The 14,730-nt window shown below is 41.4% G+C and overlaps 1 protein-coding gene across 4 annotated transcripts in view; it reads right to left on the bottom strand.

The window, feature by feature from the left end:
* Window positions 1–13,232, bottom strand: part of APBA1 (amyloid beta precursor protein binding family A member 1) — an 80,980-nt gene extending 67,748 nt beyond the window's left edge. For 2 of the 4 annotated variants that reach the window (XM_026795065.2, XM_026795066.2), the window contains exon 1: window positions 12,641–12,814. The gene's annotated coding sequence lies outside the window, so the exon portion shown is untranslated. Of the gene's footprint in view, window positions 1–12,640; window positions 12,815–13,209 lie in introns of those variants that run through there. The other 2 variants (XM_074533412.1, XM_005489647.4) reach the window with 2 other exon arrangements.
* Between the last annotated feature and the right edge of the window lie 1,498 nt (window positions 13,233–14,730).

Below are 14,730 nucleotides of genomic sequence, written 5' to 3' on the forward strand. Positions count from 1 at the left end.
CTCCCTCTGCCACTCACTGTGAATCCATCTGGTCCTTACAAATGAAAGCTCATTTTTTTACAGGTTTTACTTCCCCTGCATTTTTGAAGGAGGAAAGGCAAGTGGCACAAACTGTGAAATTACATCAAAGATAAATCCACTGGTACAGGGGATCCTTGCTAAAACATTCCAATCAGCTGCAGAGGAATATAAAAAATTGCTACAAAGCATAACCATATGCAATTACACTACTATCACCTTATCTTGCTTTGTAAGACCAAACAGATAAGGTACATTCCCAAACTCTATTATATTTTACTCAAACTTGAAAGATGATCCTAAAAAAGCTGACAAGTGAAAGAGTCATGGAATGCTGCTTCAAGGACGAAAATAAAGTTCAAAATAATTTACCACATCATCAAATTGTTGTCCTCATGGAAAAAAACATCAGAAAACTACATCTAGCGACGAAAAAAAGACGAAAAGAAAAGCTGCTCAAATAAGTTTCAAGGATAAATTCGTCCAGGATTGTAAAAAAAAACTACGTGAAAATCCCGCTGAAAGAGGTTGTTCGAGCTGAGGATTGCTCCCCGCAGTATTGCTGAAGCCCCTGCACCACTGAGTATTCACTCCTCTGAACATGTATCTTCTCTCTCTCCCTGGGAGATTATTTCACAGTCTGGCAGACATCAGTGTTGAGATGTTTTTTTTCCAATGCTTAGTTCTTTCTCTATCTCACCACATCATTCACAGTTAAATCCTCCTCAGCATACATAGCTTTGATTCAGACTGTTTTTACCAGGGTTTTTTATGGTTACAAGGTAAGATTATTCCTCTTTACTAACAAAAAGGAGATAACATTTTGTTCCTCTAATTATTAAGCATCATTCCTGCCCTGTGAACATCTTTGTTTTATTTGTACAAGACAAGCAACCTAAGCTGTAAAATGCACAAAACTTAGGCAGAGTTCAAAAGTTTTTAAGTGCATTTAAAGCAAAGAGCTTCAATATCAAGACATGCTTCAACGCTAGAAACTTGCCATCAAGATTCTCATTACTCTTAAGTCAGTTCTTGTACTCCTTGTTCATCTCTTCAAACAGGTAAAATATTTTGCAGAGTGAAACCTTTTTCTCACAAGCTTTTCTCAAAAGCTTTGGACTTCTGTCATGCCTCAAATATAAAGAATTGAAGGAAAAAAAATCCACCTTTTTAAATTTAGAAACAAAACATCATTTTCACAGGGTAGACTACCCAATTTCTGCCCAAAATTAATGCAGCTCTTTCTTTGACAGGGTAAGGTTTACCAGGTAAAATGGAGAAAGAATACAGGAATGCATTTGTTCCTACTAAATTGAATAAACCAGCCAAACCCTCACGTAAAGAAGTGTAGAATCACAGCAGCAACAACAGCATAACTTCATTTGCTGATCAGATGCTACAGAAGTGCCATTCACTTGATACGCAGACATGAACAAGAGAAACTGTCCATGCCAGGCACAATAAGGTCTTCTGTTCCTGTAATTCACTAAGCACCTTAACCAGCAAGGCAGAAGAAAACCAAATGCCACTTTATTCCCATACACAGAGATAGCATCCCAACAATATATTTAGTATTAATCAAAAGAGGCAAATATAAAACTGAGAAAATGTTCTTACTTTGACCATAAGTTCACAAGGCCATAGAAAAAGGAAAGACTTTCCCTGAGTCTGATATATCAGAGCTATGCATAATGGTCACCACCCACTACCAAGTATTACATAACAAAGATTTATTTAGATGCTCTAGGCCAGTGGCTCCAAACTGCAGACTGCTGAGCTGTTTCCATGTTCAGAATAGTCAAGCATCTGTCAATTTTTAAACTCTAACATACTGCCACTAACCCTGTCATGACTGTCCAATAATTTTCAACAGCTAAAGGTGGTGGTTTTTTCTGAAAAATATGCTTTTGGATTAAATGCAATTCTATCCCCAAACCTCCAACAGAGGTTCACCAGATCCTTTGCAAAGGCTTTTTTCTAACCTTGATCCCTTGCATATAAAAATCCATCCATATATTATATCATTGTTTTTTCTTGGAAAATACACCACAAATACTGTGAAGTCATGAACAGGGCTACATTTAGAGCCAGAAGAATTAATCTCCTCAGGACAAAGAAGAACAAATAGAAAACATTACGTTACTACATACAAATGGGAGAGAAGAGAAAAAGAAGGATTACTAAATCTCCGCACAAACAATTCAAAGGCATGTAAAATACAAAGTACCTACAGCAAAACTATTCACGTAAACAAAACACGCCAGATGCAAAATACAGTATATACATGAGATTATGTTCCTCTTGTCACAAGTGCCATGGAAATGGAGCTGAATGGTGACGATGCTATGCCTTAGAAGGAGGAATGCAATTTTAACATTCTACAGTCAGGAACTGGAAAATACCATTGTAACTAGCATAGAAGAAGGTTTCCTCTGAGGTACCTGGGTCTGAGACTGAAGAAGCTGTGATCATAAAGATAATACTGGAAACAAAAAAGGAAGGCATTGCTACCACCCTGAGTCCCCAGGTTAAAATTTCCAACAATACCGCTGCCATTTCATAAAACATGTACCAAAATTGTACATGTACACTTAAATGCCTCCTCAGAACCAAAAGTGTCAAAAATCTCATCAGTTCCCTGTGTCAGTGCTCATTTGGTCAGCTATAACTATCAGCAAGAGCATACTTGGGAGCCACTACAACAGCATTCACAAACTACTGCCTGTGAGAGAAGCCTATCACAGCTGATGAGCAACAGAACAAAAGCCTAGACTTCAAATGTTTTAGTCTCTCCTTAGCAGAAAATAGCTTCCAGATTTATACGCTGGAAGCTTAATATGTTGGCCTGTACATCTTCTCTTCTGGCAGGACTGCAGCCAGAAGATTTGCTCTTTGGATAATGAAAGCATGTCAGAGACCTTTCAGGAGATTCCTTCCTCTTAGTTAAATCAAGTTCCTATTTCATGAATGTTGTTTTATAACAGCAGTGGTCATTGGTTCTTCAAGTGTCTTCAAAATATTCATTTAACAAACAAGTATGCAAGAATAAACAAACTTCAGAAATTATAGCAGTCTGAATATGTAATTCAGGCACAACAGCAGGTGCTTTTTACATTGTATGCTAAGTCCTTGTTACCTATTTGGCATTGCCTTGGTTACAGCAAGTAACAATGCACCAACAGGCTGTGTCATCAAATTGCACCAGAGGGATGCTCCACATACACAAATCTCTTCCCTTCCCCACTCCTCCAAATAGGATGTAACTTTTAAGAGTAGGGACAGGAATCAACATGGAAAACCTATGCTGATAATCACTTCCCCGCCAAAGTGTAATCACTGTACCAATAACTTCAGTCAAAAATAATGCTAAAATTTGGACTTGATAACAAAAGCCACAGTGCTTGCAAGGCTTCGTGAAGTCTGACCAGGTGAACATGAACTACACACAACCAGAAGTCTCAGTCAAATCTCTTTTTTTTCCTAAATAACCTGCTTCTGTGGCCAGCCTCAAGCTCCCTGCACACTGCCAGAGAAGGCGACTGATTTTTTTTGCACTTTCAACATCCCAATTTGTCTTCCTAGAGGGGAAAAAGAAAACCAACTAGACTCCTGTTTCCCACATTTTCCCCACTATGAACTCACATATGCTACTGATTGATGCCCATGCAGACCAGACATAAGAGCCGGGCAAGGCCTCTTCCTCATCGGGTGGCACCAGTGGAAAACAGAAGGGCTTTCCATGAGGCTGCAGAATACTTCACACTGAGCAACTTTTCTCTGTAACCACAGCCCTCCTTCCTAAAACCCCCAGTGTCACAGGCTGTTCAAACTATATGCAAATAATTACAGGGAACTCACAGCACAACTCCTCCTCACATTTCAAAGATATGATGGCTTTGCACTGGCAGCAATGTCTTCCCATGTGAGCATGAATGGCCACAGGTGGCCGTGGAAGACCAGTGAAATATGCCCGAAGGGGTGAGTTTTACCTGGACTGCACACACTGCTCCGTACCTCATTACATCTGAAAAGTTAACACCGACAAGGAGGCCACCAAGGTTTGTACACTACTACACTGTACAAATTGTGCATGATACTGCAAAAAGAAATGAAGTCATGGGATTCCTGTCATACACTGGAGAAAGGGAGTCTTCAACAGGCAGAGTAAATAAAGTGACTAAGGATTTGCACATGATTGGAGGAGGTTAGTCTTTAAGGTAGGAGGTATGTGCCTGATTTTTTGATACACTGAGCATAATAACACAGACACAGAATATTACAAAAAACAGAAGAAGAGCAGGGCTTTTTGTGTATTATCCTTCAGTCTTTACAGTTCATATGATTACTAAAATCTCAGATTGCTTTTGGAATTATTTTAACTGACTGAAAAAAATATGATACTCTTCCTTCCATCACAAGAAACTCTGAATTAGTTAGATCCTATGACTATCCCATCCTGTGAATCCCTTCCTTGTAATTTCACCCTCTGGTTTTCAGGTGTAAAATACCTAAAAAAGTATATATAACCCTTCGTCTTTCAAATGGCCAATGGCCCTAAAATTACTGTTTTACACACTGCTATTTGAAAACACAAGGTTCTGGGGCAAGCAGCTAAAACTCTTTCTTTCACATACAAATGAAGTTCTGTTTCTTAATGCAAAGAAGGAACTCCTACCTTACTGTTGTTCATGCTATTCTGCTATCCATATCATACCTGGTGTACATACATGAACTTGCACTACAGTGCCTGAGGATGCCACTGCTTACAAGATCATAACACAGACTTGATACTGAGGATCAAAACTGAGTCATGAACTGTCCAGGCTTCAACAGTTACATACTAGAAGGAGAAAAAAAATATTTGAACCTCTAGTCATTATGTTCATGGATAAAGTGGCTGAAGAAAATGTATGTTCAATAAAATATGAATTTACACAGCAGTAATGTGACATATAAAAATTGTCTTTGCTCCATGCACAAAAAGGTTGTTCACTCCACTTTTAATTCCCAAAGAATCACCAAAAGTCAATCAAGTTTTGAAGTAGGGACCTTTCTACTTTTCTGAAAATCTACTGTATGAATGTTAACTATATACAAGCTGCAACTGTGCTTCTAGTACTTAGTTTTCAAACAACTGTATTTCCATGCTGACATTCAGCTTAAACTCCTTCTACTTGCTATTAGGAAGCAATTTATCCTGAAGGGGATCTGACAGGGAACCAGATCTCCTTTAGGAAACGCTAAATGCCACTGTCCTTGGTCAATGATGGCTAACAACGAGACACCAGTGACACAGGCAATGACATACCCAGAGCAATGGAAGACATCAGCTGATGCTCCATGTCACCTGGATAACCAATATAACCCAATGGGTAATCCAATACATTACTGAGAATATTTTATATTTAAAAAAAAATTACACATACACATCCTAAGCAATATATTCTTCTCTTCTCTTTCCAGCTTACTTACCTGGCCTTCTTCAACACAAAAAAATTTTGCTTAAGAAGCTGCGTTATTTGACTTCAAATCCAGAAATAACCAAGTCTGTAGCTAACAAGAAATACCAGAGTTGGGTTTTTTTAATAGTGTAGTTTGATATTAATCCAAATATGTTTGAAATATTGTTGATCAAAGCATTAAGCCTGTGTTATTCTTAAATATAAATGTTTCATATAGCCTTTAAATTTGCATTCAAAAGCAGCTTAACCTAAGCTGACATAAAGACATGCAATCTTTACAGTTCACTAAGGTAAAGAAATAGAAAGATATGTAAGGATCTGTTAAGTCCACACTCAACTTTAACTTCAACTAGAATCAGTATGGGCCAAAGGGTGTCACACTGAAAATACAAAGTATTAGAACTGCCTGACTTGGACATGACTTTGAACTAGGGCTAAGCAGTCAGACTAACCATCAGGAGGCTGCAATTAAAAGTCTAAAGCCTGGATGCTGAAGCTAATGCAGAGTCAATATTATGAAGTACAGCGCTGTCCCCTTGGGCTAATGCCCATCTCCCTGCCAAGAAGGCATCAAGCTCAAACATCTCCCTCCCATGCACCTTGCAGCTTGGTCCCAGAAGAGCAAGATTTTCTCATTGTTACGAAATAAAATAAAGATGCCAAAATCTGAATGATGCTGCGGCAATCTCATAAGTGGATTACATTAATCATTTATCAGCAAGGAATGATAATTGTTAAGCAAGAGCAGAATCCTGAGTTCATCCTTATTTATCACTCTGAGACAAAAGATGAAGACAGAACAGCTGTGAATATCAGAAATACACACCAAGTTTGGGGAAAGGGTATGTAAAATGTCCACTAAAAATCCAATGGAATCACAAAGCTAAAGGCTGGTGTTGCACTGATGCCTATTTAATACAAATTTCTGTCAGCTCACCACAGCCTTCTTAGTGGGAGAGATTTTCTCATTAAGTTAAATGTGACTGCATTGCACATACACACTAGGAATTATGTTTAATAAATCTTCCATTTCTTAAAAACAGTACTCTAATTTTGAAACTACTGCAAAATAAATTCACACCAAGAACATAAGTTTCTAAACTAGTGGGCAATAATTTCCTCCATCTTGACCATCTAAAAAAAAAAAATTTGAGGTCACTGAATTGGCTAATACAGCAAACACACCTGTATTTCAGTCCTTTCCTAAGGGGATTGGTAGTGGTAAGAAGGACTTAAAAACCAGGAGGAGATCACCATTACCATCACATGGTACATGCCCTTCACCCCAACACTCCTGCTGCCACAAATGCCAGCAGCAAGGCAAGCAGCTTTCTGCAGGGCAGCTTCTTCGGCAGAGGATGAGGAGGGCAGGCTGGAGGAAGGCCTCTGTCCAGCAGTCATATCCCATCCCACTGGGACTCTAGCAAAACCTTCTGCACAAGCTGGTATTGGATACCCATGAGAGGCACAGCACTCCATCTTGAGAGTCTCCTGCCCTGATTAAGCCAAGAGCTACAAACACGGCATGTGCAGCCCTTGTCTCAGTCACTTGGTTTGAGCAGAGCTTAGATCAGATGGCATCCAGGGATCCTTTCCAATTCAAATTACTCTGTGATCATAAAAAAGCTGGTGTGAGAAAGCTGCTAAGAAAAGAGAAAGGAAAAAGACTCAGCTCCCCACACACCATACAACAACATATCAATCTCCTCTTCCAACAGTGGAGGCAGTACTCACCCTCCTAACATTTCCCTGGGACAATAACATATAAAAAACCTACTGGTTTTGCCTGTTTTTTGGATTTGAAGTATTAGTTAAAGCATTCTGCTGATGCTAGACTGAGAAAAGCCTGGAGCAAGAGCTTTTACTCCATGCTTCTTCACCTGACTCTGGTGAGAGCTTTTCTTGGTCTCAGATCTTCTTTTAAAAATGTTTTTCCCAATTTAATTTTATTAACTCTAAAGAGTCACATTCAAGACTTCCAAAGCACCAAGATTTCAAATATGATCAAAGTCCCATCAGAACAGACACTACACAAATACATGGTAACACTAAAACTGTTGGCAAGAACTGCAACTTACATATCAGAATAAAAAAATAAAATTCTTTAAATCCACAAGTAAAACTTAAGCATATATTAGGAAAACCAAGTCACAGTTGTGTATGTTTAAAAACTTGCATTATGTTCTTTTGTTTTTCTTCCTCCTTCCTTTTACCCAGATCTTAAGTTCTTGTTCATCCAAGTTTTGAGAAAGCATGTTCATTAAGAAAAAACTCAAATCAGAATGACCACCACAAGAAGAATGATCAGAAAGCCATTTTCTTAGGTACAGAAGTGAAAATTCTTGCAGAGAAATTAAAATGTTTAATCAAATCAAAACCAATAAATACTAGATATTGAATGAACACCTTAACCACATACATACATACTGAAAGGCATTTCTCACCCTGACATGCATCCCCAAAATGGAAAAAATAAGGCAAAAGTGAGTCAGTGTAGGGTACTCAAATAAGCTTCGCCAAAATGAGCAAGTTTTGTAGCCTCCATGGCTCTGCTGTTCTTGTGCTTTTTCTGACCTGTGTTCAACTTTTGAGTTCAGAGTTTGAAAATTAAATTCAGCAGGCATGTTTCTGATATACAAAAAAGGTTCAGAAGACTTTGAAAAAGCTCTGAAAATTAGTTGGAAAAGGAACTACCACCAAAAGGATTCAGCCTAAATTCCGGGTATGTGTTGCCCATGACTAACTCACAGATTTTAATGAAGTCTCTCGCTCCCTACAATTACATTTTTCTCAGATGGGTGAAAAGGTGGTCATCTTCTTAAGGAAAGCAGCATTTATGGAAGCGCTTATCAGAAAGAAAAGGCACGATTCTTAATTGCTGGCTTGTGAACAAGATCTGATGGACCAAACAGCCCAAGAACAGGCTGGAAAACACAGAGGGGAAAGTATATGGCTAAAAAAAATAAAACTTAAACATTCTGAATTTTTTATTTTAATTGGAGAACATCAAAGGACATCTCCTCCTTTTGCTAAGTGATAGGAAAAACAGAGGCTCCCAATGTGGTTTACCTCATGCAGACTAGATATTGTTTTAAATAGTTCTAATACATTTATTACAGCTTCCCCGGTGATGGTCAAAGCCCCATCGCTTATCCACAGCTACTTACACAGGCTCGTGGGTGATGGAAACTTCTCCCAGTACATATTTTTAATTAGACAGAAATCACCACAGGAGACATGACAGACCAGGTGAGATGCCACCTGCCTAGCAGCATCTCCGTAGAAACAGAACTCCCTAGAAACAGAATTGCACTTCCATTCCTCCTCTCATGTCATGGATGGTTTCTAGCAGAAAAGGTTTAGTGTGAAAACACACGTTCTTATGGCTCTGGAGTATCTTCAGCTAAGTTCCCTGCCATCCACAGCTGTCATGCACCCATTGTACTGCTTTTGTATTTATTTCTTCAGAATTAGGACAGGCATTATCATCACGTGCCTGCATTTGTGAAAGCAGCAAATAAAGATGCTTCCCTAGGCCCCTTCAGTAAAGCAACAAACATGTAGATTTTTGGCAGAACATTGATGTGTGCAGTGGAAACAGAAAAATACTATCACACTGCTCTTAGCAGCCGACTTACCAAATCAATCATTATTGTGAAGAAAAACCAATCAATCTCTTTCTCAGAAACCTTTAACCCCTATGCAATACATATAACTGGTAATCCGTTGGAAATAAATTAGCAAAGGGCTGTTTGCTAGAACTCTCACTAAGAAGGAATCTTCACCTTCTAGGAAACCAGAAAAACACATTTAAAAATGCATTTATCAAGGCTTCACTTAAGCCTATGGTAATAAGATCTTGTTCAAAGTTAAGATTTAGTTAATCAAGCCACACGGCCTATGGACAACATGTATTAAACGGAATATTAATTAAAAATTAATTATTAAAAATTTCTAATATTTTTAATAATCTTTTTTAAGATCTCAAGAAAAAATATCTGGTCCTTTTAATTCATAATCTCATGTAAATCCAGAGCAGCTATGATCAATAACAGACAATTCATGTGCAAAGGGAAAAATGCGGAATCTGAATTATCTAGGCCATGGGATACAAGTGAAAAGTTTGAGCTCTCAGCTTGGTTTTTCCTGCATTTTGTCTATTTGATGACACTGAACTTTATATTATAATTCCTTTTTTGGTTTTTTAGCATGTTCATTAGTTTTGGTTACTAACCCTGAACTCACATACATATAGCAACATGGTGTTTATTTTCTCAGCCACATTTTCTGGACTTACAATTAGTTTTTTCCTGCTTTTGCTTGCAATAAACATTACCACACACTGACACAATCTAAAGCCAAGCAACAAAACCACTGCAAATGACTGGCCACACTGGCCTGTTAAAAATACAAAACAAGAAGCTGAACAGGAGATTCCATTTTGTTTTATCCTCATGACTTTTCTGCTGGCTGTAGTGCTGATAAGCACTGCTTATAAAACAAAATGCTATCTACATTTCAAAGATGCACACAGTCCTCATATTGAAGGCATTTTAAGTTTAAGAACATAAGCATTGCATGTGACTGTGGCTTAAAATGGTATCAAAGAAGTCACAAGCCAGCTCCTGGTCAAATTAAAATCTATTCAAATCTCATATGCAAAGAGTTCAGGTTTCTCATCCTCATTCCCATTTAGATAAATGATACAAACTTTAGTCTCCAAATTAGTACTCCCTTTATTCCAAGTGTTATGGATTACTTACATTATCACAGAGCAAACAAAATCTTCAGATTTGTAAGATCCTCAAAATAATAAGGACATGGTGGACTACAAGATGGTGGACTACAAGATTCTCACCTTTGGCATCCACAAAGATCCACCACATCCCATATCAAAAAATCTCTTCTAAAGCATTAGCTCCCATGTTTTAAATACATGAAGGCAATTCTATTCAATTAAAAAAAAAAGGAAAGAAAATGAAAAAAAAAATACCAGAATGCATTCCCTTCCCAATATATATGAAATTGCAAACTTGTCATAAAGGATTTCATATTAAGTAACCAAACAGGGTTATACTAAAAAGCTTTGGCATGATTCCCTCTTCACGCACCAGAACTATCTTTTCTATCTACCTACATGTACCAAATCACCTTCCCAGCATTCTTACATTTTTGAGCTGAAGAGCTAATCAGTAAATACTTTTGATAGCGTTTTAATAGGTTGGCCCTGCATCTGTTAAAAGACAGCATAGTAGCCAGAATGTTTGCTATTGTAAGGGAAAATAATGCACTAATGTAAAATAAAAATATCATTTTAAGCTACAGCTAGAAATGTCCAAAACTCAGAGCAATGAATTACACGATTCACAGCACCCAGCCAACCTTGAACCACCATTACTTTCCAGAAATCAGTTTGGCCTAAAAGCTCATTGATATATTAATCTCAGACCACATTTTCCAAGGAAGCCAAGCTGTCTTTCACTAAGGTTTACATTTCACTCATTAAACATCCAAAACACTCATCTAAGGTACACTACATTAAATGTTCTGCTTTTTCAGAGTTTCTTGTGGTTATCCATTATTATTCACCCAACACTTAATTTTTCTGTACAAACACACATGAATGCACAGAATTCAATAGTAACTGTTCTCCTTCCCTCCTGAACCACACTTCTGGGCAGTCTATCCTGCTCCTCTCTCCCACAGCACTAGAGATAAAGGCAAACCTGCACCTCACTTTTGATTTGGCAGAACACAGAGAATAAACACACTATGTCACCATCACCTTTTGGGAAGAAGAGACATCACATGGTTGTTCCTGATATGGGCTGCAAAGGCAGGTGCAGGTGGTCCAGATTTAACAGCAATGCAGCAGAACCTGGAGTACTATGACTGGAATACGGGCATGTTATTTGGGACCCCATAGGCCACAGCTGCAGAGCATCTCAAAACCGCAGCCACCTGGGTGTACTCTTATTAGCTGGTGTAACGTGACGCATGTCAAAGACAAGAAAAACGCTACATGCCCTACACCCACATTAGCTCACTCTTAATGTATGCGGAGTCAGGCAAACATCTCTGCCTTCTAGTTCCTCAGCAGCTATGAAAGCAGCCAGATCTGCAATGCACTCTCTAAACCAAACTGCAATTCCACAGCCCGAAAAATCCGCAACAGGAGAAAGCAAAAAGATGTAGTTTTCCATCCTAGACCCACAGCCCCATCTCTCTTAAAGAGAAGATTTATGATGGCAGTAAAACAAGTCTTGGTAGGCTGCTCCTATTGACTCTGATCCTTACAGAAACCAGACGAAATGTACACGGCTGCACTGACCACGACTGTGATTCAGGCAATCATTGTTTTCAAACTGCTTCTCCGGGGAAAAAAAAAAAAAAAATTTAAAAAAAAAAATTAAAAAAAAAAAAAATCAAGACGTCTTCCATTTCCTGAAAGCAGAACGTGATGGTAGCAGATGTCACCTTCCCCCCAGCCCGGGGTGGAGAGCACGCTCCACGGGGAAGACGGGTAGATCCAGGCCCCCTTGGGTTCCCTGCTGCAAACCGGGACGTGGCCGCCAACCCCGGCAACATCTCCCGACGGAAGGGGCTGCTGAGACCGTCCTGCTGCGACGCGACCATTCGATCGCCGGATGCGAAATCCCCACATTGCCCCCGCCCCCCACCATTTCTCCTTTCCACCATAAAAAAGGTGCGCGTAGGAAAACATAAAAAACAGGAAACCAGTGCACTGATTTCAGGTCCACGGCTCCACACGACGTTATTCTACACACACCCCACCCCCACCAAATAAAATAATGGAATAAATAAACGGAGGGAAAGCACGCAATGCCTCGCCAAAGGCCGGGATGGAGGCGGTCATGGCCGCGTTGGCGCCGCTCCCCGCAGCCCGGGGCAGGTGCAGAGCTGCCCCGCTGGCTCGGAGATGCGCGCACGCCCACGCAGCCGGACAGAGGCGGCCGCAGCTCCCGCACCCCGCTGCGGGCGGGAGCCGCCGGGCGGGACCGGCCCGGCACTCCGCTGCGGGCGGGACAGGCCCGGCATCCCGCACCGGGAACGCGCCCCGCGGGCCCGCTGCCTCCCCGACACCGCGGCGGGGGCGCGGCCGGACCCCCCTCCCGCTCCCGGCCGCGACCCCTCCGCACCTGGTGCGGGTCCGCGCCGCCTCCTCAGCAGGCAGGGCGGCTCCAGCGGGGGTGGCGATGCAGCGCAGGGCGGAAAGCCCAGCAGCCGACCGCTTCTCCCGCGGCCACCATCTTCGTCCTCCTCCTCCTCCTGCCGCCGCCAGCACCGCCCCGGCCGGCCCCTCCCGCCGCACCGCCCTCACGCGTCCGCACGCCCGCCCGCTCTCTCGCTCCCTCCCTCTCTCCCTCCCGCTGCCTCCCGGGGGGAGCGGGGCCCGACGGGCGTGGGCGGTGCCGCCCCGCTGGCCCGGGGGGATCGGGGGTCGGCGCGGTTCGGCTCGGCTGTTCCCGGCGCGGCTTCTGCCCCGGCCCCGCGCCGGTCACACGCCCGGAGCTCTCCGGACCGGCTGGCAGCGCCTGGGCAGCTCGGAGCCAGGGAGGCCTTCAGGGCACCGACCTGTCTGTGTCACCTTCCCTGGGCACGGGCCCCGCAGGCTCAGTGGCCCGGGAGGGAGGAGGTGTGAGGGTGGGTGTGCCAAGGCGCCCCATCCGCATGGCAGCTACGAGCGGGCCTTGGTCGTCCTCCTCACCTGGGAAGAAGCTGCAAAGACCGAGGTGCAGCACAGCTAACCGAATTGCGCACGCAGCCTGCAGGGAGGCTTACTGCTATGCTAGCAAGGGCTTGGCAGTGCCTCTTTCCCACAATACCTACGCCCGTGCTCGTGTACACAAATACAGCGTTGCATCCATAGTCCGGCTGTAAACTATCTCGCGTATATTCTCCAAGCTCCTGCTGCCTGTACTTAACTGCATTCCACACATGCAAACAAAATCCTAAAGTCCTCAAGATAGTGTCTTGCATTTTATGGTATTTAAACAAAATAAACTATTAGAAGAAATACAAGGTTTCTTTTTCACACCCGGATTGATACCTAACCAGCTTTTTCATTTTAAAAAAGGCCAGGACACTTTAAAAAACCTAACAACTGATGAAAAGTTGTAGTATTGGCGACCTTAACTGGTACATTTTGAGACTATTGTTAATTTATCTCTTTGACAGAATTGTTAAATTATGTCTTCATCCGTTGTTTTAGACATCTGTGAAGTGTTTAGGCAAACCCCACCACAATCTACATATAAAGGCTTCTAAGTAATTACTATGATAACTTGGTGTTAATTTGGATTTAAATTCTGTTTTCCCCCCGTCTGGTGGATAGAGACTTTTTGGTTCTTGCTAACATCACTGCCTATTCCCCTGTTATGATATAGTTCAGTCACTCTGTATTGCACAGCTGCATTTCTAAATGCCCAAATGCTACAGTATTCTCCAAATGAAGACGTAAAAAACGATACTATGAAAAAGATGTTGAAAAGAATGAAGAAGTGAAGGAAACACATTTATTCTTTAGACAATTGCTACCAAAGTCCTTTCCTCTGTTTTTAATACATCATAACACTTAATTTCTTTCCCTCCTATGCTAATAGTTTCTATTCATCACTGGTTTTCTGTTCTGTTCTGGAGGAACCTAACATTTGTAGCAAAAATAAATAAGCCTGGAGGCCATGTCTGTTCCCTTCCTTGCTGTGTCCTGTATGTATGGCCCCGGAACAGCCCCGGGTTACCACGACTTAAGGTGTATTGAATATGCATGACAGATTTCCAAAACTATCAATTCTTGGAGAGTTTCTTTAGATAAAACACTTCACTTGCAATCAAGCTCCTTTCCCCTGCTCTTCCTCTCAAAATAACGAAGCATCTGGTCCCGAGTGGGATCTTTGTCCTTTTCCAAGAGGGACGTTTGCCCAGGTGACCTCTAGGGGTCCTCCCCGACCTACGTTTTTCTGTTACATTTCTATCGTTTAGAAAGATTAACAACAGCAGTCTCAATGACTGCTAAATTATATCCTAGAGAAGTTTCATGACCTAAACGCATTTTTCTCACACAGCTCCAATTACCGCATGTGTTTCACAGCCCATGATGACAGGTCTTTTAGCACATAAGCTGTCCGTGAACCTGAAGTGATGGACACTGCTAGAACACAACAGTATTAGTATTGCTAATGCTGCATTAGCATTGACCTTCAGGCACTTGTTTTCATTATTATCATTA

This window comes from Zonotrichia albicollis, chromosome Z (genome assembly GCF_047830755.1).
Source record: "Zonotrichia albicollis isolate bZonAlb1 chromosome Z, bZonAlb1.hap1, whole genome shotgun sequence".
NCBI classification, from domain to species: domain Eukaryota; kingdom Metazoa; phylum Chordata; class Aves; order Passeriformes; family Passerellidae; genus Zonotrichia; species Zonotrichia albicollis.